General features: G+C 46.8%; 1 long non-coding RNA gene across 3 annotated transcripts in view; it reads left to right on the top strand.

Annotated features, from left to right (window-relative positions):
- The window catches only part of LOC114219635 (uncharacterized), a 264,586-nt gene that overhangs the window by 52,153 nt on the left and 188,632 nt on the right, over positions 1 to 23,801 (top strand). The window contains exons 2-3 of one of the 3 annotated variants that reach the window (XR_015768931.1): positions 16,386 to 16,663; positions 17,754 to 19,056. The exons of 1 other annotated variant lie outside the window; for it this stretch is intronic. This is a non-coding gene — a long non-coding RNA (uncharacterized LOC114219635). Of the gene's footprint in view, positions 1 to 16,385; positions 19,057 to 23,801 lie in introns of those variants that run through there. One more of the 3 variants, XR_015768930.1, reaches the window with a different exon arrangement.

Below are 23,801 nucleotides of genomic sequence, written 5' to 3'. Positions count from 1 at the left end.
TCTTTTTAGTTCTTTTTACTGTTTATTTGCTGGTCTATGATTTATGAAGAAATCCACTTTCAGAAGAAATAATGACTTACTCTCTGTGGGTGTTTCCTTTCTTTACTACTTGAAGAATCTTCAAGTATGAATAGATTATGAGAATACAGATTTGGATTTGTGCAAAGAAGCTGGAGGAAAAGAATGAACTAACTTTTCAATTGTTTAAAATGAGGGGGATACTGGGCTGAATCTACTGGTGTTTTTCAAATTGTTCCTCAATTTAATTAGCCAAAGCACTGAGTAGCATTTCTTTCTAATATAGATGTTAAAAACAGCCTAGCTTTTCTAAATATAAATAGCAAGGACTAATGCTCTCAGTGTTGCCTAAAAATTTAGAAATGTCTGCAGGCTTTTGTGAACAATTCTGTCTCTTTATGGAGAGTTGTTTGGGCTTTTTAGAAACTCATTAATTTGATTGTAAGCGTCTGAGTGTTATCAGGAAAAGAAGCTTTAGAAAATGGTTTCAGAATGTGTCATTTTCTCCTGGGTTTAATCTGAGATGGTGTGTGGGCATGCTGGTATTTTAAAAGGCTAAAAATGGTGTACATATTGCTGTGCCTTCAAATATGAGGTAGGATTGCAAACAGAAGTTTTCTTCAGTCTTCTCTCTGACATTCTGCTTTTCTTCCAAGTAGTAATTCTCGAACTTTTAGCAAGTGTTCTTTCATTCTTTTTTCATTTTCAATTTGTTGTTGTAATTAAGCAAAAACAAAATTTAAAAAGCCATGTCAGTTTTCTATTATTTAGATCTTAATATTTCATGTTTCATAAAATTAAAACCCTGTGTTTTCATTTTAACTAGTTTCATTTTTTTTATGAAATGATTTGCGGTATAAGACTGCCATTTGGTTTCAATATTAATATATAAGATGAACTACGTGGGTGTCATTTATTTTCAGTAGTAAATAATTGCTTAACCGATGATTTTACCTTAGCATAATTCAATCGATTCCTTTAGAATTTTGCTCTGCATGTTCCAACAATATTTGATGTGTGTGTGTAAAATAAAAATGACATGTTGTCTCACTAAAAGCAAGTTCATGGTGTAATGGTGATCAGAATTGGAGAATGTCATGTAGTTGGTTTCAAAATCCAATCAGTGTGTTAATCATTAATTATTCTTTTTTTTTTTTCCAGGAAAGTTTGATTTGGTTGTTTCAAATTTAGATTTACTAGAATTCTTTTTTTTTTAAATCTTTTATGTGTGTGTCATTTTAACCTTAAAAGGGGTTAATTTAGCGAGAATAGATACCTTTTCTGTTTGTATTGTGGCTTGTTCAATTTCTCATAAACTGTATTTGGTAGCTCAAATGTTGAAAGCAGTTTGGGAACAAAATGTCTGCTTAAACCATGACAAAATTGGCCACAATTTGCCGATTGGGCTGATAACAAAAGCCAGCAACACAAAATAGGTAGAAAAACAGTTTGTTCGGTGATGTGAGACCACTGAAGGTCTTTTTGCATGTTATTTTTTTCATTCTGATGTTTATGTTTTGCTGGAAGTATGTGAAGAGAAGTTTTTGCTCACCCATCGATTTTGATTAACCATTTCATCTAGTGGATTTCTTTTAAAACCCCAAAGAACAAAGCTGCTCACCTGGCATCTGAGACACATCTGAGCTGAAATCCAGCTTTTGCACCCAAACCCCACGGTTCCCCCAGGCTCCACCTGGTCATAAATGTCTCCAAGCTCCTAATTTGATCTTTGAAAGCAGCACTTCGATGCCGTTGTTTCAGGCCTGCAACATTGAATGGTGTGGTTCTTACTGCCTTTTTTTTTTTTCTGCAAGTGTCAAACAAAAATTACAGTTTGCAGTTTAAAAAAAGCTCCCTACCTGAGCGTGCAGTTGAGAAAAATTTCAGCAATCAGATGTACACAGTGGCTCTCATATTATCTTCGCAGACTGTACAGAAATATTAATGTTTGACACGAGACAATACATTTTTTCAAGTGATAGAAGGAGGCAACAGCACCCTGTCTCCTCTCCGTTGTTTTGACTTCTCATGCTTTGAGTGTGTGTGTGTGTGTGTGTGTGTGTGTGTGTGTGTGTGTGTGATGGTCTTATTTTTTTGTCTTAAAAATCAGATACTCCTGGGCAATAATTAGGATGAGGTTTATGTTTCTACTTATCTAATCTTTGTTTTCACAAATAAATACAAATAACTCAAACTGAAACTTGATGGCTTTGGTGATAATAAAATAGCAGCCACGGGGAAATTTTCTTCATTTTAATGTTCTTTCACAACCCACATTCAGTTTCGGTAGGAAAATTATTAACCTTTCAACAGCCTGCTAAGACATGGGTTCCTAATACACTCTTGAGGATGATTTGCAGGTTTTGGTTCTATTTTGAGATTTTGTTGTACAGTTTTTTCTTTTTCTTTCTTTCTTTCTTTCTTTTTCTTTCTTTTTTTTTTTTTAACAACAAGGGCTTTCTTTGACAGCGATGGCAATGACTTGAAATCCTTTTGATTTCAAGATATCTTTTCAGTGCGTGCATATTCTACAGTGTTTGTATTTATTTTTGATCACGGGGAGGGAGGGCTCCTATTTCCTGTTCTCCTACTGCCTGGTGTGTGAAAGAGGAAACGTTCTTTAGTCTCCCTGGTTTTCCTCCTTCTAATCCTTAGGTGGACATTGTGAGTCCCGTGCCCCCCCATTTTTAAAAATCCGGTCGGGCTATATTTCGGAGAGGGCTGGGGGCTCTGTGTGAAGCATCTGGCCTGACTCCTGCCTGCCTTGGGTGGCCTCATGTCAGTGTCAATCAAGCCAGAGCAGGTCAGGCCAGTTTGGGCTTGTGGTCCTGAAGGTCTGCTTGGCCGCCGACTTGCCTGAAGGGCCCCGCGTAGGGGTGTCTCTCGAGCTGGCTGACACTTCTGGAAAGGGAGTGCGGGGAGGTGATCATGAGCTGGTAACTCCCATGTCTTCACCTGAAACACGCAGGAGGGCAGAATGTGGGACAGGAGAGGCAGCGGGTGCGTGGGATGATCTCGAACGGCAGTTTCCATTTTAGGTGTTTTCTCCAAGTCTGGCTGGCATGGCCACACCTGCAGAGAGGGCCCTGAATTGGACGTGGTCCTACCACACACCCTGCCCTGCGTCTGGCGAGGCTGTGCCTCGTGACTCACAGTCCCCTTCTTTGCTCCATCTCCTCCGGCCTCGTCAGTCCCCACCCACCCCCAGTGCCCCCCCCTTTCCCACCACCCCTCCAAAGTGGACAGTGGAAACTGAGGAACGTCGTGTTATCTCTATGCACCTCCATCTTGGCCACTTTCAGTGTCGTAGCCTGAGTTTGTCTTCCTCCTCCTCCTTCTTCTTTTCATACTTCCTGTATGAGGTTAGGTTTTTTTTTTAATAATAAACAAACTATATTTTTATGTTTTTTGTGGGGGGGGGGCCTGGTCGCATGTTGCCGCCTACCTGTCTGGTCATGGGTCCGGGGTGGTGCCCTCCCCCCCAACCTGTGTGTTGTGAGTGTGAGCAGAGCTCTGAAGCAGGGTGGTGGGCTTTGCCCCCTCCTCTCCTCCCAGGGTGGTAGTAAGGAGGGTCAAGCTGGTGAAACCATTTTCTACTCTCTTATTTGAGAGAAATGCCACCCGACTTGGTGGCTCAAGTATGGTCCTCAGGCCGAGCATGTTGGCTGGGAGAGAAGTAGATGACGGGGGCAGGGGGAAATCGCTCTCGCAGGCTTAAAATCCCACCGTGTCAGCCCATGCTGTGCAGATGAGCAGCATCCAGAAAAGGAGATTAAGGCTCCCATTGTGTCAACACTTCTCCCCAGGTCACCCCAAGAACTTGTTGAAAGTCTCAGACGGCCTCTGAGCTGCTGGCTCTTTCCTGCCTCTGTGGGGAGCTCAGGAGAGAACCATCCAGTGAGGAACTTGTGAACAGTTACCTAACATGCGGTCACCCACAGTCACTTGGGACCAAGCCTACGGCCCCACGTCCAAGAGCATCACTAGGTCTTCTGAGGTTCGGTCACCACTGTGATTCTTGGGCATGCGTCTGAACCACCTGGGGGCTTATGAAAACAGACAGCGCTGGGCCCCACGGCCAGAGTTTCCAGTTGAGAAGGTCTGGGAAAGAGCCTGCAAATTTGCATTTCTGACAAATTCTCAGGTGATGTGATGCCACTGGTCCAGGGCCCTGCGTTGAGAAGCTCTGGTGAGGGCCCTGGGCCATGGCTGATGGGAACACCTAAAAGGCCATGTCTGACGGAGCGTGTCAGTGTGTCCGTCTTCCCTCCAGTGCCTCGTCCCTTCATGTGCCCAGCACAGCTGGAGTGGGAAATCCGGCTCTTTAGAACTTTGCATCCCTCAGTAACTAGACAGCAAGTTTCCCTGTAATTCTGAGCTTTCATGGTGCCGACCAGATGATAGGTCTGCTAACATGGTTTTGAGGTTCAGTTCTTTGCACAGTGGGTTTTATCTTAAGGATAGAGAGAGTGGCCAAGGTGAGGGGGTGATGGCCTGACTGCAGTAGGAGACAGTCCAGTGAGGGCCGCCCTTGGGCTGCCCGCTCTTGTCTGTCTTCCCACCTTTGGTACAAATGGAGGAAGGTCTTTAATAGGTGGCTCTCTGTACCAGAAGGTGGACAAACTTCCAAGATCCCCAGGGGGACAAGGCGTTTGAATCACCTGTGAGCTCCTGTTCATCTCAGAAGGGGGGCAGAACATCTTGATCAAGATGCTAGATGGGAAGCAGGGTGCCACCACCTACTAACTAGTTGTGGAGCTCCCCTTGCCTGCCATGTGAGAGGGATGAGCCGAATAGCACCGGCCTGAGAGGCCAGTGCCATGCCGAGGGGGGAGCACGCATCTGGAACAGTGTCTGGCGTATGGGATGTGCCCTCTAAATGGTGGCCTAGAGGATCTGGGTGTCTTCTGGGGCGGCCCTGGGATAGACTCGTGCTCTGCTGACAGGGGTTTTGAGGGATACGGAGTCTTTCTGAACCACGTGTAGGTCTGTAATGATGCGTGGAACACTTTGCAAAAACTGCTTCTCAAGGGAGATCCCCTCAGGAAAGGCTCTAAGTCTGCTCAGAGTTACGTGGCTTCAGCTCGAGAAATGGGAGCCCCTTCAGAAACAAGGAAAGGGGGGGCCCCTCAAGCGTAGATTTCTCTCTCCCTTGCCCTGACCGGTCTGGCAGCACAGAAGCATGATAATTTACACAAGGGACCCAAATCACTTATCTCTGAAATTAGTCTGTGATAAGCAATGAATACTTTCTGGCTGTGCCCTCTTGGTTTTAATTTCCTAAGAAATAAAACCAGTGGGGTCCCGAGAGCCGGACACCTTGGTGTTGTTGAGTACACCCTATCCTCCTGGGCAGCTATTTCGAAATCATAAAAAGTTGGCTCCCAACCCGACACTGTCAGAATCCACCGTGAGTCAGCACGAACAGGATGTGAGTGCCTGGCTTGTCATTTTCCCAAGCGTTGACAAAGACTTTGGTGCAGAACAGGCTCAAGTGTCTGTTTTGCACCTGGGGGTGCTGGGGGCTCTGGTTTGGTCTCTTGGCAGTGTGGGATTCACAGTGCCATGGATGTTACAGCCAACTGAAGTCTATGGCTTTGCTTCCCCGACCCTGTGCCCTGGTCCTTACTGCCTGGGGAAGAGGCCTGGGTGAAGCCATCCAGTGAACCATCCAGTCTGGGGGTGGGTGTCTGAGCTACTGTTTTGTCACCTCTTCTCAGTTTCCCATGCCTAAAGCTTTTCCTCTGCCAGTAGGAACAGAAAGGGCAGGAGTTGGGAGCTAGCTCAGGGAACATCCAGAAAATTGCCTGGGCTACATTTTAGGTCCCTGATGAGGGCTTGTATTTGCAGTGTGATGTGTGTGACCCTGAGGTCCTCCCTCAGATCTGAGGGAGAGTGAAGTTGTGTGCATAGTGGGGAGGACTGACTGGGGCCCCTTGAATGCTAGAGACAGGCAGGAATAGTGTAATTCAGCCAGACTGGAAGTAAAAGTAAAGGAGTCACGTGACCCGAAGCTCCTCTGGGACTGTCCAACATGGGGCTGGTAGTTTCCACCCACTCCTTGTGGATGCCAGCATATGGGAAGCCAAATGTGTGGTTGGCTTTGAATTAGGGGCAAATCTTTTAAAGTTCCTAAATGGGTTATCTTAAGTTTTTTCAGTGATAACTAGACAGCCAGGCCAACATGGAGTCATTATGGACTTGACTTATCCATGTAAGAGCTCCTAAACAAGCTAGCTCAGGTCTTATAGGCGAAGCTAGAATTCAGAAGTTAGGGACTAGGTAGGAGGGACCCAGGTCTTAGTCCCAGCAGCGTCCCTTCCAGTGTCACCTTAGAAAGATTGCCAACTTCCTCCCTCTGGGTGCCTGTAAAATGAAGGTTGACCAGATGATCCTTAAGGCCCTGCTATGTCTTTTTCTGCGATTCTGGTCAAGGTCTGCATGGTGGAGTGTTCAGTACTAATGTCTGCCTGGGCTGTTGTACTTTGGTTTTTTTATCCCTCAGAAGTGGAGTACCACTGGAGGAGAGCCCAAGTTCCTAAGCCACCTCTCTATTTCAATGGTGAGACTAAAGGAACCAGGATTTCCCGTGTACCCGTGTCCGTCGCTGATGCATTTCTTTCGCCCCTGTTTCTCTTTGCCCACCCAGGAAAGCACTACATAAGAGATCTTTGGTCCACTTTCCAGACTTTAAGTCACATTAGAAAATGCTAGCTCACAGGACACAAATCAGGAAGCTGGTTTTCCCAGCAGACTCATCAGGGCAGCATTCTTCCTAGAATGTTAGATACCACAGAGCCAAATTTATCACCTCTCAGAAAGCCCGGTATTTATTTCACTGCCACTGGGAAATGGGGCTCTTGAGAAAAAAACTAAGGCTGCAGGGGTTGATGTGAATCAGCTAACTCACTTGTACAGATGGTTAGGGGAAAGATATAAGGAAAAGCAATACAGAATTTCAAGAAATAAGTACAGACTATCACAACTGCCACACAAAGTGTTGGGACAGCAGGGATGATGAGTGTTAAGAGAAGCTTTGATCTCCGCCACTCAACAGAACGCTGCCAGCAAAGGCTAGGTGTGTAAAAAGGGTTCTGCTCCAGCTACATTTGGGAAGCATATAATAAATGAATTTCAGCAGCTTTCTTTATTTCTAACTTCTCAGGGTCTTTTGTATGCTACTGTGCATTGTGAATGAACCTGTAGGGGGAGGATGGAGTTTTTCCAAAATCATGCACCCCTTCCTCCCTTTTTACAGAGAATTTTGTGCCATTAACAAAAGTCAGGAAATGGGGAGGGGCAGGGGGCTGCTGGTTTTCCTGGTGACCCCAGGGTCGCATGTGGAGGGCACAGCAGTACCCAGGAGGCTCTGAGTAGACAGGCAGAGCCCGTTCCTTCTCTGACCATCCGTAAGGAGTGCCTGGTCAGAGAATATGGCTGGAAAGTATAGGCAGGCGTGGGTTTGCCTTCCTTCCCATGGCAGTTCTGTCTCCTGCCTTCTCAGCCTCCCCCGCCTGTCTGAGCCACAGATGTAAGCACAGAGCTGGCTTGTAGGGCCACCATCTTTGGGGGAGGTGACACCGTCTGTATTTCTGAATTGACCCATCCCTCTGCCTGTCTTTGGAATTATCCTTTCTCTTGTTTGGGAACTGAGAATAAGCTTCCACAAACAGTGTGCTGCTTGGGAGCCAAACCATGCTGGTCTCAAGTGGCAAAGCAGTTTTATTAGAACCATAGCCCTTAGCGCTGTCTCAACCTTGTGCTGTCCTCAAGGTTTTTGTTTGGCCAGCACCACCCCCCCCCCCCACCGCCCTTTGTTTGTCCAGGAGCCCCTTCTCCTCATTTTCTTCCTTCACCTCACTAAGACTTCTTGGTGCAAGCCCATCTGTTCACCATGCTTGGATGTACCTGGGAGGCTTAACACCCCTGAGACAGGGAGAGGACGGGACCAGAAGTTCAGCCAACATCCTCCTCGTCCATCCTCATGGGGCTGCAATTCCCCAGTGACCTCTCTCACATCTCTTTGGACCCTTGGGGAGGGGTGCTTGGTGCTTCACCTGGGCAAACACCGGGGTTGTCCTGAAAGTCCTGTGTGACCCTTTAGCAAGGTCAACAGGAGCATGTAAGGGAAAAGGCTCAATGTGCCCCAGCAGTAGACCCTGACCCAGAAGGTCAGGACTGATTCAACTTTCAGTAAACAGGTAGTAGGCTTCTGGGAACATCTGCCTTTTCAGTCTCTTGTGAATTATTTTTAAACAAACACCCTGCACTGCCGCCCCCCGGCCCCCATCGCCACCCGCAATTTTCGTTGAATATCACTATTTGAATAGATGCTGATAAATTTGATTCCCCAGCTTACTGTGGCATTGATGATCTGTCTTTCCCTTTTCGGTTTCCATGTACTGGAGTGACTGTCTCTCAGTGCGGTTGACAGTGACCTGTGTTTTTCATGCATGTTTTTGTTTCAGAATAACTGGGAGATGAAACAGGAAGCTCTATGACACAGTTGAGCGAAAATGACACAGACACAGAAAAATCAGGACTCAGGCCCCTCCAGTGCCTCTACCTGCTGCCCACAGCCAGAGTGCAGGTGAAGGGTTTCCCCTGGGGCCTGATCCTAACTGCTGTGGACTCCAAGAGCCTCCACATTCACTGACAATGCGTCTGTGATGTTGTGGTCATGGTCTAGTCTGGTTGGTTTCCTATTTATTGGGCCAGCCTCAGTGTGTCTTAATTCTTTTTCCTTCATTAAAAGCAAAACTCAAGAAAAATGAATTGTTTGCTTATTAGCTATACTCAAACATTAATGGAAAGGACACTAAAGAGCATTCAAGATTAATTTCTATAGCACCATGAGTAAGCCCTGCCATAACCACACAGATCATGATGGCATTTTTAGAAGAGTGTTGAACTTGAATCTCTTATTAGTCAGCCTTGTTTGCCCTACCTTTTTCTTCTACAGCTCTAGAAGACCTCCCTAGAGTCAGTATTGGCACACTGACATTGGAGGAAAACCCTGGAAGACGTTTAGGACTCTCTTTCCACACCTACTCTGATCATGGCCTGCAAATGGTGACCCCATCACCAACCTTGAGACTTCTGCCAAAGACCTCGGTCTTCTCGGCTGCCTCCTTCTCTGCCCCAACCCATCGGTCACCCATTCACTTCTTCATTCCACAAGGTTTCTTTGGGGCATACTGTGTGCCACATTCTGGAGACAATTTGGATGGGACCAACTCTGCTCTGGTCTACCCAGCATCTTTAGTCTACATATGAGTGGGTATTGCTGGGGCTTTGCTCACAAAGTGTAGGGAGCACCATGCAGTTCATCATGGAAGGACAGCAGGCTCATTTCATTTAGGTGCCCTGGTTTCTTCAATCCGCCATTCAAATCCGAGCACCTGGAATTGGCAACTAAACATTCTTTAGAATGGGTAAATGTCAAAGCATTCCTTCAGTGGAGTACTACCCTCGTCTCCAGCCCTTAATGGGACAACTCAGTCCTCCTGGGGACCTGGCCAGAGAGGCCGTTGGTAGTTGCCTTCCAGCACTTCTGTCAGCCTTCACTTTTAAGCTCAGCAGATGTCCACGAATGATTTAAAATGACAGTACTGTTTAATGCTTCTCAGAATTAATTTCTCAGTCAATCATGCCGATCATCTCAACCCTCCCTACTTCATCATATAATGTATACTATGATGTATGTCCAGGTCTCAGCCCTAATGCCCCCTACTCAGGAATGCTCTGACCACCTGTCCTGAGACAACCACTTACCACCACTATTTCTCTCTGCTTCATGACCCTATGTTATTTTCTTCACAGAACTTACCAATATCAACAGTTATCCTGTTTGTTCATTTATTAATTAGCTGTGTTCCCCTCACCTGCCGTCCACATTTCAGCTCTGTAAAGGAAGATTCTAGACTGCCTTATTCCCCAGTCTGTCCCCAGCACCTGGCATTCTGCTCAATAACTCTGTATTGACCAGATCCATTGTCTTATCACTTCTCATAGAGACACTGTGATGTTGAGTAGCTCTGTATTCTAACCAGTGTTTGGTGGATGAGGAAATTGTGAGTCCATTTACCTCTGATGATGTAAAGAGGTAAATGGAGTAGCCAAGGGGCGGACACAGGCTTTTTGTCAGTAGACTACCTAACAGAAAATGTTGATCATAAACTATCTGCTATCAGGATAATCAGATTCTCACCTGAAACCAAGCTTTGTCTTGCTAATCAGTGTCCTTAAGTTAAATTACATTTGCTCGAGTTCCTGGAAGATTAAAGGCAACCATGCATTGGAGGGAGGTGTCCTCAGTGAGGACTCTGCAGTCCACGCCCCTCATTCTTGCTCTGTTCTAGAATCCCCTAACCTCTCCGGACACTACTTTCCTCAGCACAACACGGGATCACCCTAAAGACCCCACCCTGCCCTGAGGTTCTTTTTCCACCTCTCTGCTGGATCTGTTTCTCAGGGTTCTAGAAGAGCCGAGGCAGTACAGAAAAGATACCATGGGGAGGCAGAGACAAAGCCCCTGAAGGTCCACGGAGCCCAGGCCCAGCAGGGGGTTTGTGGATGTGCCCCATGGGGTGCTCACACAGACCTAAGTCAGCCCCTTTAAACCCATCCCTGTCCTGCTGCAAAGGGATCTTTTGGGGAAGAAGGTCGCCTCCCACCTGGTCACCCCTCCCCTGTGCTTTTGAGCAGAACTAAGCTGCACCCTCTGCCCATTTCGCAGAAATTAATCCACTAGGATACTCATGACCTGGAAAAGGTGGAAGTCACAGGCAGAAGCAGAAATAACTCATGTGGCACTTGCAGGGTAATTAGTTCACAAGGATAACAAGAGGAACAAATGAGAATTGAGCACACAGTTCTCCGTGGTTGGGGCAATGGTTCTGAATCCTGGCCAGACATCAGAATTGCCCAGGGGTTTTAAGAAATCCAATGCCCAGGCTCCACCAGGACCAATCACAACAGAATTTGGGGTGGAAGGACAGACATTAGTATTTTTTTTAAAACTCCCCAGGTAATTCCATCCTGTAGCCAAGGTTAAGAACTGCTGGTCTGGGGCTGTGTTGTCCAGTATGGTGGCCACTAGCCACATGTGTCTCATGAAAACTTGAAACGTGGCTGTGTGACTGAGGAAACACATTTTTAATTCCTTTTTATTTTAGTTAATTTAAATGTAAATATCCACATGCAACTCTGGTTGCCATATTGGACAGCACAAATATAAAACATGTGTGTCATCACAGAAAGTTCTACCGGACAGCTCTGTCTAGGTGAACTCTGATGCCAAGTGAAATTATACTGAATACAAGAGAAGTTTAAGGTGATCGTCTCAGTCTCTTAATCTGACTAGGGCCTGCTCTCCTGTCTTGGGCCTGCAATGTATTTTTCACTATCTTTTGAGCCTGGGCTTGCACAGTAGCAAGAGTGACATGCTCTCAAAGGACCACCTGGTAGGATCCAAAGGAATTTAAAAGACCTGCAAAAGTCCAAGGCCCTGACCCAAGTCATTCGGCATTCACTCTGGCTATGTCCTTGGTTTGCATCTTGGAGACCCAGCCCTGGAAAGGGAGCTGTCGGAATGATCCTTTAATTACCAGAATTTAGGACAGTGGGAAGCAGGCCTTCCAGGAAGAACTTTTGGAAAAGCAGATGGCCAAAGGAGGAGGGGTTTGGAGTTTTGCAGGAGTTCGGGATCTGTGGTGGGCTCACTGGGGCCACTCTGTGAGCTCAACCAGTCTGGGGTTACAGCTGGAGAAACAGAAGCCAAAGCTGAATCATTTTCTGCTTATCACTCACAGACTGTCAGAGTTTTTTTTTTTTTTTTTTTTTTTTCTTTTTTTGGAGGGAAAGCACCTTACAACAAATAATAATACTATTTTGAATTTCGGAGCTTTCCCTTTTTCAAAGCACTTTACCACCTCTGACTTATTCTGTCCTCACAACCAGGCCATAACACAAGTAGGGAAAGGATTTTTGGTGCCGGTCTAATGCCCCGAGAAAGAGTTCAATATTATGAAAGAATTAAAAAGTAGAGGTAAAGACTCTCAAGTGTTATTTTGTCATCTCTGGTCACACTCAGGCAGGCAGGGCATAGCTAGAATCGAATGTACCTGAATTCCGTGCTCCTCCAGTGCACTGTGCTTTTCCAGAAAAACCTAGGCTTTGCATTTGCTCCTGTCTCATTTCACCCCAGCCTTCTGACTCTTGTGGGTTGATGGTGTGAGGCCATTTTGTCCTGAGAGGCTTGTGTGATTTGCAGATGTGACAAATAGGCCATCAGTGTCTCCCTCAAAGTTAGTTTTTGAAATGGAACGTGGGACAGGGCCCCGTGGGTCTCCTAGGAAACACCTCTGCTTCCCTCCAAAGGACGTGACTGGAGCAAAACAAACCATAGCCCCGCACTGTCACCCTTCTCCATGTGTAGAGCTGCAGAGAATCATTTCAAATCTCACTTGCCAGTGGGGAGAAAACACTGAATCGTCTGAGCTGTTGAGACCCAGTGGGTGGCCTGGCCAGCATGGCCATCTCCAGAGTGGACGTGGCAGTCGAGGGAGCAGGGCCGACATCATGCCATGGCCTGACCTCTGTGGGAAGGTCGGCCCGGCCACTGTGAATTCTCCCAGTCATAGCATCAGCGGGCCCATCTTGTGTATCTCAGGTACATAGGATACGATGAGAGGTTTTCAGATGCTTTACTGAAAGCAAGACACACTTTCTGGGGCATTCCCCTAATCGACTGTTCTGGTGAAGCTCGTCAAAACAGGAAATGAGGTTAGCATGGAATGACTTTCTCTTAGAGAACTCTTGTTGCCTCTTAGAGACCACCACTTTCTTCCCAAATGCTTGTGAGCTTTGTCTAATGCCTCTTCGGGTTTGCCCGGAAATTGGAGTGAGTCTGCTCTGCTGTTTTCAGAACCCGTTCCTTTGGAAAATGGTGGTGATATTTGCTCACTCCCGACCTTCCAGATCCTCTCCCTTTCACACCAGTATCTCTGAGATGTTTGCAAGTGGCTCTGAGGCTAGGGATGCGCAGACTTCAGGCACAGCCCAAACATGGCTCCAGGCACACGCCCAGGCTGAGGTGGTCACACAAGGGCTTGAGGTAGTTGCCTTCTCATGCTGCTTGGCGCCCGTGGTCCCTTTCCATCAGGTGTGCCAGGAGGAGAAATGAATCCAGCAGAGATGAAAACTCAGTGAAAACCATCCACTTTCCTGCCCTGCTCCACGTGTGGGCCTCTGGCTCAGGAAGGCACTATGATTAAAACAGCTGTGCCCGTCTTCCTTCACATGAATCCCCACTTTGGGTTCTTTGACTCAGTTTTCTAAAGCAGTGAGGGTTTCATAGTCTGGGCGAGCTGCAACATGCTTATCTCTCTGCTGAGGCCTTTTGGCCGATGGCTTGACTTAAAATTTCTGGATCTAAATGTCTTTTTGTCAATACTGAGGTACCTTTGAGTCACTTTTGCTTCTCTCCAGCAGAAGGGAGTCAAGCTGGGGAATGTCTGCCCTGGACTGACAGGTGTCTGGGGAAGGCCGATGTCTCCAAACAATGAGATTTGGATGACCTCCCAGAGGTCGGCCTATGCGCTCTCCTCTCCCTTCTGTGATTGCGGCCGTCTCCCTTGTTGCGTGACTTAGCAGCACCTCGAAAGCCATGCTGAGTGCCCATGCCTCGAATGGGACATGCTCTCCTTTGGCCTGGTGTCCCTGCCTCACTTTCCCCAGCTGTACAGGAACTGTATGTCCGGTGACGATCACCCAAGTACATGGATTAATAAACATGTACCTCGAGAATAACCCCAGCTACCATCTGAGGCTTTAGTTTGCTCAGGACACAACTTTTGGTGTTCACACGTTACAGTTGATTCTTGAACCACACGGGGGTTATGGGCACCACACCCCCACACAGCTGAAAATCTGTGTCTAGTTTTACCTTCCTCCAGACTTAACTCTTGACCAGAAGCCTTACCGATAACATGACAGTGGATTCACACCTACTTTATATGTTACATGTATTATGTACTGTGTTCTTACTGTAAAGTAAGCTAGAGAAACAAATCTTACTGAGAAAATTAGGAAGAAGGGGAAATACACTACAATAGTGTTCAATGAAAGTCCAGTGTAAGTGGGCCCGCGCAGTTCAAACCCATGCAGTCAGCTGTATTTCCAGTCCTCGTAACAGGCCCCAGAGGTGGGATTGTTATTTTTTCATTTCAGTTAGAAAACGGAGTTTTGGTTTGCTCCATATCACAAAATTAGTGCATCCTGGATTTAAATCCAGAGTAGCCTGGCTTCCCCCATCCTCCGGCCATGCTGCTTCTTCGTATTTTATAAATATGGAAAAGCAAAGCCATTTTCCCTCACCAAAGAGTGTGACTAGTAAGGGACGGTTGGAAGAGAGACAGCAGAGCACAACTGAAAACAGAGGGCAATTGGAAGTCAAGTGACCCATGCAGAGTCCCGGGTGCCCCGCTGAGTGTGGCAGGACCGCAAGCAGGTGCGGTGGCCACCTGAGCCCCTGCCTGTGTGCACACCGGCAGCCCTGTTGGCCTTGCCCCGTGCAGGCCACAGTGGTGTGAGGGTCCTTCCCGGCAGGCCCGGGTGTTCGCAGACTCTGTTCCTGAAAACTGCCTACTGCTCAAAGTGCGGTTGGAGGGTAAAAAGCAGAGGTCCCACCCTGGCCCCTGACACCAGAATCTGCATTTTCACAAGACCCCAGAAGCCCGGTGAGCACAGCCACTAGCTCCGCTCTCTGGGCCCCTTGAGGTCAGAGCTCTGTGGTAACACCTTTTACCTCCAAAGCCCAACATATGCCTGCCTTACGTAGGTGGTGAGTCAATGTTGGTAAAGTGAATTTGATGTTTATTCTTCTGAGAAGCTGGTAGGGGACCTGGGGGGGAATGCTTAGAGGCTCCTGGGGGTCCCAGCTAACTGTGAGGCTGTTTGAGAGTCATCGGGATGGAGAAGGGGATGGGGCTAAGGAGCCATGAAAAGAGGTAGACCACTAGAAGGGGTGGTTGCTGCCATTTGAGAGAGAAGCAAAAATGAGGAAAATGTATCATCCGAAACTGTTGGTGCGCCACCTCCGGCCCTGAGTAACTCTGATTCCGTTTTTGTTATCTTTGGAACCTCTAGAGGTGGGAGCACACAGCTCTGTAATTGGTCATTTTACCTTTAGCTTACCTTATGTCTGCTTTTTTATTTCCTCAAGAAGTCACGTTACAGACAGTCACTCCTCCACATACGTGCCATCTCTTTGAGAGGGAAGGCTGTTTGGCAGTCCGCCTACGGTTCCGGCGGTCTGCCCTAGAATTAGCAGAGTCAGCAATGGGGGTGTGAGAATGAGGGTGTGCCTGTGTGTGCGTGTGTGCATGTGTGTGTAGTATGGAGGTGTGTGGTGTGGTCATGTGAGTACTGTGTTGGGGTGCATGTGGGGGGGGTGCATCTATGGTGTGTGTGTGTGTGTGTGCGCGCTTACGTGCCTGTGGGGGTGGATGTGAGTGTGGGCATCCCTGGTACATGTGTGGTATAGGTGTGTGCACATGGGTGTGGTGTAGGTTGTTGGCCATATGTCTTGCTGTGTGTGCTGTGTGTGGTGCGTATGCGACTCGAGGTAGGTATGGTACATGTGGGGTATGAGTGTAGGTTGTCTGGAGCTCGTGTGTGTGTGTTCAGTGTGTGCATGTGTGGTATGTGTGTGTCAGGGGTGACCGGTGGTGGGTGTCTGTAGTGCATGAGCACCTGTGTACGTGCAGGGGTGTGTGTGGTGGGTATCTGCACAGCATACACATATGGCATGGGTGCGGGTGTGTGGGGGCAGTCTGCGATGTGTGTGTGTACCTGGTGTGTGCTGATGAGGGGGTATGAGAGTCTGGGATGTGTGCAGGTTGGGGGTGGGTGTGTTTGTGTGTGCAGTGGGAGTGAGGGGGGCGCTTCTCGAGTGCGTGAGGGAGAGCAGAAGTGTGTGCCCTCGGGGGTTATTGGCAGGCTCTCTTCAGACCCATGCAGCACTCCACATGACACGACCGGGAGGGGAGGCCTCTGCCCCCCCAGGAGGGGAAGCTACTCCCGCAGGGGCATGGAATGGGGGGGCGGGGATACGAGTGGGGTCTGGGGAGTGCAGGCTCTGAACCACCTGCACCTGGAGCCCTTGAGGGCAGGACTAAGCCAGGAAGGATGGGCCCAGGGCAGAATCGCCCAAACAGAAGCCCCTTCCTTCTGCCCTGCTGGCTGACACAGGGGAGTCGAGGAGAGCTTCGGGCCCCAAGTTTCACATCTGATGTCCATGCTGGGGGATAGATGAGTCCCTCCTCCAACGCCAAGTCTCCACAGCAATGCCTTGTCTTGCACAGGTGCCCGAGGACAACCATGTTGGCGTCTTTCTCTTGGTCACAGCCGGAGCTCCACGGGGATCTGCTGGGCTGCAGGATGCTGCCAACAGATGCGGGTGGCCCGCGTGGCCCCCAGAGCAATCGGTGCCTGGCCTACTGCTCACCTGGCCCCTGCTCCAGCCCTCACGTGCAGTCCCTCAGAAGAGCATTGCTCCCGTTAGAAAAAAGGCCACCTGACTGCCCTTGACCCGTCTCTTCTTGAAACAAGAGTGAACCAGCAAAGTATTTCTGAAGACATGGTCAGTGCTGGGGCCCCTCCTTTAGGGTCAGAGCAACGGAGACTCCAGAAATTATAGAAGTCAGATGTGCCCCTGCTCTGGCTTGCATGCTCTCTGGCTAGCGGTTGGGTCCCTGAGCTTCAGTTGCTGAATTCACCATGTCAGTGTGGGAGGGTATTTGCAATAATGTATGAAAGCATAAAGGACAGATTCAGTAATGGTGACTGTCATCGTTATTATTTTAATTCGTAAAAATTGAGGATTTAAAAAAAATAAATGTACCAAGGAACTAATAGAAACATGCCATTGGTAAAAATACTCTGGTGGCGTCCTAATGACCTAAGCTGTAAAATGTAAAATATCAAAAGGAAGGAAAGATCTAAAAAGCTGGGGGTAGCAGAGACAGCAGTCTCAGAAAAGAGAATAGTCTTAGAAAGAGCCTGAAAAACATAGGGCCAGCCTTCCAGAACACTGCTTCCTCTGCTCTCCACAATCTTGACGAGGCCTGTCCCGAATGTGCAGAGCCAGACACCATATAGGAACATTGATCTGCTTTAATGTAAATATTTTGATGTCTTTCTTTGCCTGAACTTTTAACCTTACTGGTAAACAGGGTATGTACAGTGAATGCCTATTTTTCTGAGAACTGACTTTTGAGGAAATAGGGGAAAAAAAGGATTTTTATTAGCTAATTGTCGGTCTTGTGCATGATTGAAAACCTCATTACTCTGCTACTCAAGATCTGCTTCAGGAGACATTTGGCCACCAAAAATTTCCTTTTTGACTTTATGAAAAAGAAAACTTTAAAATGTGTAAATAACGCCAATTCAAAAATTGCAAAACTTACAAGGACAGTGGAGGGAGGGAAGTCATTCTGTAGGTTTCTGAGACAAGAAGAACAACCCAACATTCCAACCAAAGTCCAAGTTGCTTCTAATTAGAAACTTTTCCACCCTTCATTTCCCTGTGGACTCTGGGCCTACTCTCCCTTTCCATCTGTTGTAACCTCTGAGGTCTTAGAATGGAGGTCAACGGGCATCCAAGGTCCTGGCCTCAGAGCGAGCCTTAAGATAGCTTTGCAATATGCAAGGTGCTACCTTTCTCTCCCCAGGTAGGCATCTGGCAGCTGTTTTGTTGACAAACACTGTCCCTGCCAATGGATTGTCTAAGAATGAGAACAAGGAGAGGGAACCAAGTGGAGCAAGGAAGACCCGGATTCTAGCATAAGCTTGCCACCTGTAAGTGTCATTCGACCTCTGCCCTGTGATTTCCTTAACTATTAAATGAAGATACGACTTTGGGGCTTTCAAGCCTCATGCAGGTGTTGTCAAGACACAAGATCCGATTCAAAGGGGTACATGCACCTCGATGTTTATAGCAGCAATGTCCACAATAGCCAAACTACAGAAGCCGCCCAAGTGTCTATCGGCCGATGAATGGATAAAGAAGATGTGGTACATGTGCACAATGGAATATTATTCGGCCATAAAAAAGGATGAAATCTTGCCATTTACAATGACATGGATGGAGCTAGAGAGTACAATGCTGAGCAAAATAAGTCAGTCAGAGACAAACACCGTATGATTTCCCTCATATGTGGAATTTAAGAAACAAAACAAGCAAGCAAAGGAAAAAATGAGAGAGAGAGAAAGACAAACCAAGAAACAGACCCTTAACTATAGAGAAACAAATGGGTGGTTACCAGAGGGGGGGGGATGGGTGAACTAGGTGATGGGGATTAAGGAGTGTGCTTGTCGTGATGAGCAGTGGGTGATGGATGGAACTGTTGAATATTCTACACCTAAAACTAACATTATACTATATGTTAACTGTACTGGCATTAAAATAAAACACAATTAAAAAGAAAAAAAAAGACCACAGGATCCATAATGTGCTTTGAAATAGTTAGAGGGAAAAAAGAAACCTTCTCTGTGCCCAGTTGTGATGGAGTCTCACCAACATCATAACAGATGCTGGCACATCACTTGGATTCATAAGACTTGCTGGGGACCGCAGTCTTGGAATGACTCTGCCACTCCTCACTATTTATACTTACCATATTTGTGACTATTAGTTGAATGCTGGTGGCATCTCTTTCCAGTAATGCTTCCATTGGCAGGTAAACCGAGGACAATGAGAATAAACGTTTCAAGTCTTCTAAGATAGGGTGGTGCAGATAGGACTTCTAAAGGAGTTTCCACCTGCCTTCTTAGAGGAAGGATGAAGGGGAGGACAGGGAAGCTGAGAAGAGGAAATGAATGGCCGCATCTTTTTTAAAGATGGTATTGAAACAAACCACAAAATGTGTTTAAGAGAGGCAGCTCGGGGGAAGCCAATTCTTAAAGCTCTTGGTCGCCATCCTTCTCCTCTCCTTTGCCTTTCAGAATAAATTAAAGAACCGGCTAAAATCCAAATTGTGTGTGTGGTATCTTTATCTGATCAACCTCATACTCTAATCACATCTTATCTTTGCTTGTAAAGCAGCTCCCTTCCTGTTCTCCAGGCACATCACTTCTTTAAATGTTATGAACACACACAGATGAGTCAACTCTGCAGAAAAACAGAACTCAAGGTCTTCGTCCTCTGCAATTCATTTGGAGGTTTAGTTCTGGAAGGCCTGACTGGCATTACCAGCAAACTGTCCCACACATTCCAATGGTTCTGCAAACAGCCTCTCTCTCAAAGCAAACAAGGTGGGACATCAGGTAAACAGTAAAGAATGGAAATGTCACTCATTTCCCCATCTGTATCCTTTCTAGTTGACAAGAGCATCAGTCAATGCAAAGTTTGTTGAGACTGGTAAGTTTGAGGATTTATTTGGAAGGCTGTGTTAATAAGATATTTTTGAAAAGTTCAGTTGTGTGTGGTGAATGCTGTCTTTTTTTTCGCCTTGATTCATTTCGAACTATTTAAATTGGAAAGTTGGGGGCTGTTTTAAAATGCACCTTAGAGTGTTGAAAAAGTCATTTTGTTGTGGTGGTACTTATTGTCACTGTTCTTGTTGGCTGGTTGGTTCTAGTTCCTACAAGGCCCACTCCTCTCTGGGCTCCTAGATAATGACCCGGCCAGTGATTCTCCAGCCAGATGGCAAAGTAGGTGTTTTTAAGGCAAAGGCTGCATGGGTAGTGTTGATAAATATAATTTCTGTGTGTTTGTGTGTGTTTCTACGTTGAAACTTTCTGCAAAATTATGTAAATACTTGTATGTGAGTTGCGGTGTATGCATGAGCGTGCCCCATTATAAAAAAAGGTAGATTTGCAAGTATTCCTTCCATCGGCAAGTAAATCTTCCCCAGTACTTCATCATTACAACTGCTAGTCATACTTGAAGCTACTTTAGTTTCCCTCGCCTAACCTACCCCTCCCCCCCGTTAGAAAAAGGCTTCTTTAGTGTAGCAGGGCGGAGGGGGGGGCGCTGTGTCTTTGAATCTAACTTCATGAATTTTATATTTAGTTCAGACAGGGAAATTCTAGTGTTTACTAGGGGCCAAAAAGTCGCGCCTACTTTAAATCTGTTGCACCACACTGGCTTAAATGATGAGACAAAAAACACCCAAGTACTGGAAAGCCAGAGACCCTGGGAAGGAAAATGTTGTGAAATTGCCGTGTTCCCTTTAGGCAGGCTTTCCCATCCTCTAAGAGTAACATTGAAGTGTCATGTAGATCCCCTCCGTGCCTGTATCATAGAAGGGTTTTTAGCTTTTTATGCCAACATTTTTGACTTTGGCATAAAATTCAATCTCTAATTCCCACCCCCATCCCAAATTCAAAAAGAAATGCATCTTTCTATCAAACTGAGACAGGAATCTCATATTTATTGAAAATCTATAAGCTTGTATTCTTTTTTTTAAGATTTTATTTATTTATTTGACAGAAAGAGAGAAAGTGAGAGAGGGAACACAAGCAGGGGGGAGTGGGAGAGGGAGAAGCAGGCTTCCCGCTCAGCAGAGAGCCTGATGTGGGGCTCGATCCCAGGACCCTGGGATCATGACCTGAAGGCAGATGCTTAACGACTGAGCCACCCAGGCGCCCCAGCTTGTATTCTTCTAAAAAGCACTTCCACACCCTCATCCATGGCCCCGTGGGGCCAGTCATAGCTTTATCCTCATTTTAGGGTAGAGCAATGAAGGCTCAGAATGGGCAAGCAACTTGCCCAAAGTGATCCAGTCAGGAAGTGGCAAAGCTGGTACTCAGAGTGGGTTTGTTTAACCAAATTGTTTAAAAATATCAATTTAGTTTGTGAAACAGTCCTATCCGATGGGTATTATTGTCCCCAGTGGACCACCAATCTAGCAGGTCGGAGGCAAAGCTGTACAACTAAAGACCAGCAAGACCAGAATAGGCACACATGCCTGACTCCCACTTCACCTGCCTCCACGTGAGAAGATGCGTGCTCCTGAGTGCTTCCGGTTTCACACACTTCATCGCTTCCTCGTCAGGGGGCAGGATGACTGCTCCTCCTGCTGCATGGTGAAGGAATCTTCTGGAAAGGTATTCCCTTCCGAGCAGCCCTGCCTCTCCCTTCTCTCTGTGAGAGGAAGCTCGTGCTTTCTGAGGTTCAGCAGAGAAAGGAGGTGGGAAACCTCGGGAAATGGGAGGTCTCACTCTTTTGGAGTCACCAGCCATCAGCTCCCAGAAGTAGAACCACAATGCACCCGCAAACCCCACCTTTTAGCCTGGAACCCGGAGGTTTTTGCTGGGAATTCTCTCAGTCCCTTGTGGGGCGGCCCCATGCCAGATGCCCCTTATCAGGATCGGGGCCTGGGCGGGTGGTACTTTGTAGAACATCTCAGGCCAAGCAGTGCAGTCCGAGAGCGCGTCGAGAACCACTTGTCTTGCAGACGGCTCATTCCAGTCTGTTCTTCAACTGAGCTCAGAGTGGTGGAGATTAAATACAGAAATACAGGATCTGCTCTTAGCACCCCTACAGACTGTTTTTTTTTTTTTAAGGCTGTGCACACTCACACAAAAATTGGGAACTTGATCACTGTGGGCTGACGATGTATTTTTGAAAAGGATGGGGAAAATCCTTCTCTCCCTGAAAGTTCCCATCCATTGTTGAGTAAACATCATAAATCTGTTGCAGAGAGACAGGCTGCATGTACTCAAATTACCTCCTACAATTTTAGCTTCGAGTTTTAATGCCCTAAACATGAATAACGTTGTATCCTAGCACAGGTCTGATTAATGAGGCAACTTTGCCAACTTCGGGGTCGGAGAGCAGCTCCCCACTCCCTTCCTTTTTCTCTGCGTGGCTTAGTAACCACTTCAGCAAATTTCCCTATTAAATATACAAGGCAACTGAGTGCAATAAAAACTAAAGGTTGTGGCAGATAAACACTAGCATCTCTCCGGGCAGATCTCGCCGGCTGACAGAGAGTAGGTCTGTTCAAGTTTGCCCCCTGGAATCCCAAATGTTTCACTATGGATCCCAGCATAAAAGCCACTTGCACCTTGCCATTTGCCCATGGCTCATCTTCAGTCTGTGGGTTACACTTACCGGACCATCTGCTTCCTGGGTGCTATGTGGTTTGTACAGGGCGTGCCCTTGTTATGCGGGAAAGCATCGAAGCCCTCACTCGGCATTTAGGAATGGGGCTGAAGGTCACCCTTGGGAAGTGACCCAAATTAGCACCTAACAGTCAACCAGGAAAGAAAGGGGGGTTTGTCTCACCCAGATATTGCCTGCCCCCTGAATACGGCTCCCGTGAATAATTCCTGGATAGGAATCATATTTGTTGAGCAATTAATACACACTGGGCACACTTAACCAGAAAGGCTGAGTCCTCTGTGAGGTGGCAGAGGGACTCTGCTTGTACATTCTCATTTGCGGTCCACAACAACCCTGTCCAGCCAAAGACATTATCTCCATGTTTCTCGCACATAATCAAGCAGGCTTATTGGGTGACATAACTTGCCCAGTGATGGAGCTGGAATCTGAGTCCTGCTCTGACTCCAAATTCAATGTTCTTGAACAATAAAACCTCTCTCCCTCACCCACCTCCGTTACTACTTGCATCCTCTTCATTCACACACACACACACACACACACACACACACACACACACACCCCTTTACACTTGAACCCTTGTGTGTGCCAGTTACATCAACCACTTGAACACAGAACCTGGATTGGCCCAAATTACAGGGATTTAGAATCTAAAATTTCCATGATATTCAGGCTTCATAGAATTAATATTTCAGGTGGGTTTTGTTGTTGGTTTTTTTTCCCCCCTCTAAACAAGGGTTCAGCAAGCTTTTTCTCTGAAGGGTTAGATAATAAATTTTTTCGACTTTTCAGGCCGTTAGGGTCTCTGTCACAACTCTCCACTCTACCACTGTAATGAAAAACAGCCATAGGCAGTCTGTAAAGGAATGGGAGTGGCTATGTGCCACTAAAACTTTATTTACAAAGATAAGCAATGGGCCCGATTTGGCCCATGGGCCACAGTTTGAGATCCCATTAGTTTGAGCCCAAGCCATCATTAAAAGTGTTACCTACACCCTAGGGTTTTAAACAATGGGTCTGGCTAAACTATCAGGGGCAAGACTAGGAGCCAGGACCCTTACAGTTAGGCCACAGAAATTCACATCTGCTTAATAGGCACTGGGACCAACATTGCTCCTACCCCCAGATGGCCAGGCCAGTGGGTCTCAGTATGTGCTCCACAGGGAGATACCATAGGCATTTTGCCAGAAAAAAGTTTTCTGGACTAGTAAGTCTGGGAAGCCTTGGGTTCGGTAGTTGAACTGTTTCTGTGACTACAGGACTTCTCAGGACTTTTAACGTACAGATGAACATTCTTAGTCTCAAGTCTCCCAAGCTTGTTGGACCTTTATGTGCAATCCTTCGCTGTGCAGAGAGGGCAGTGGGGTGAGCAAAGATGTGACCTTAGGTTCGGACTCATTTCCATTTCAACAGGTGGGTGAGTTGGCTGAAACTGTCACATTTGTTGAGCTGTTGCTATTGTCCCGTTTTGTTTTGCTGTTGTTGTTTCAATGGCCTTCTGAGTTTCCTAGTAGTGATTATGAAGAAAACTCCTAAACTGAATCAAAACATCAACGACAAAGGCAAAAACAAAGAACCAAATCCCCACCAGCACAATTCAGACCCTCTTGGCTAGGGTTGGTTTTCCACAGGCTGTGTTTATTTCAAAATG

Source organism: Eumetopias jubatus, unplaced genomic scaffold (assembly GCF_037043125.1).
Source record: "Eumetopias jubatus isolate StellerSeaLion01/CBP00866 unplaced genomic scaffold, mEumJub1_p1.0 scaffold_9, whole genome shotgun sequence".
Classification (NCBI taxonomy): Eukaryota; Metazoa; Chordata; class Mammalia; order Carnivora; family Otariidae; genus Eumetopias; species Eumetopias jubatus.
Note: the sequence above shows the minus strand (reverse complement) of the source record. Positions and strands in the feature narration are given on the sequence as shown.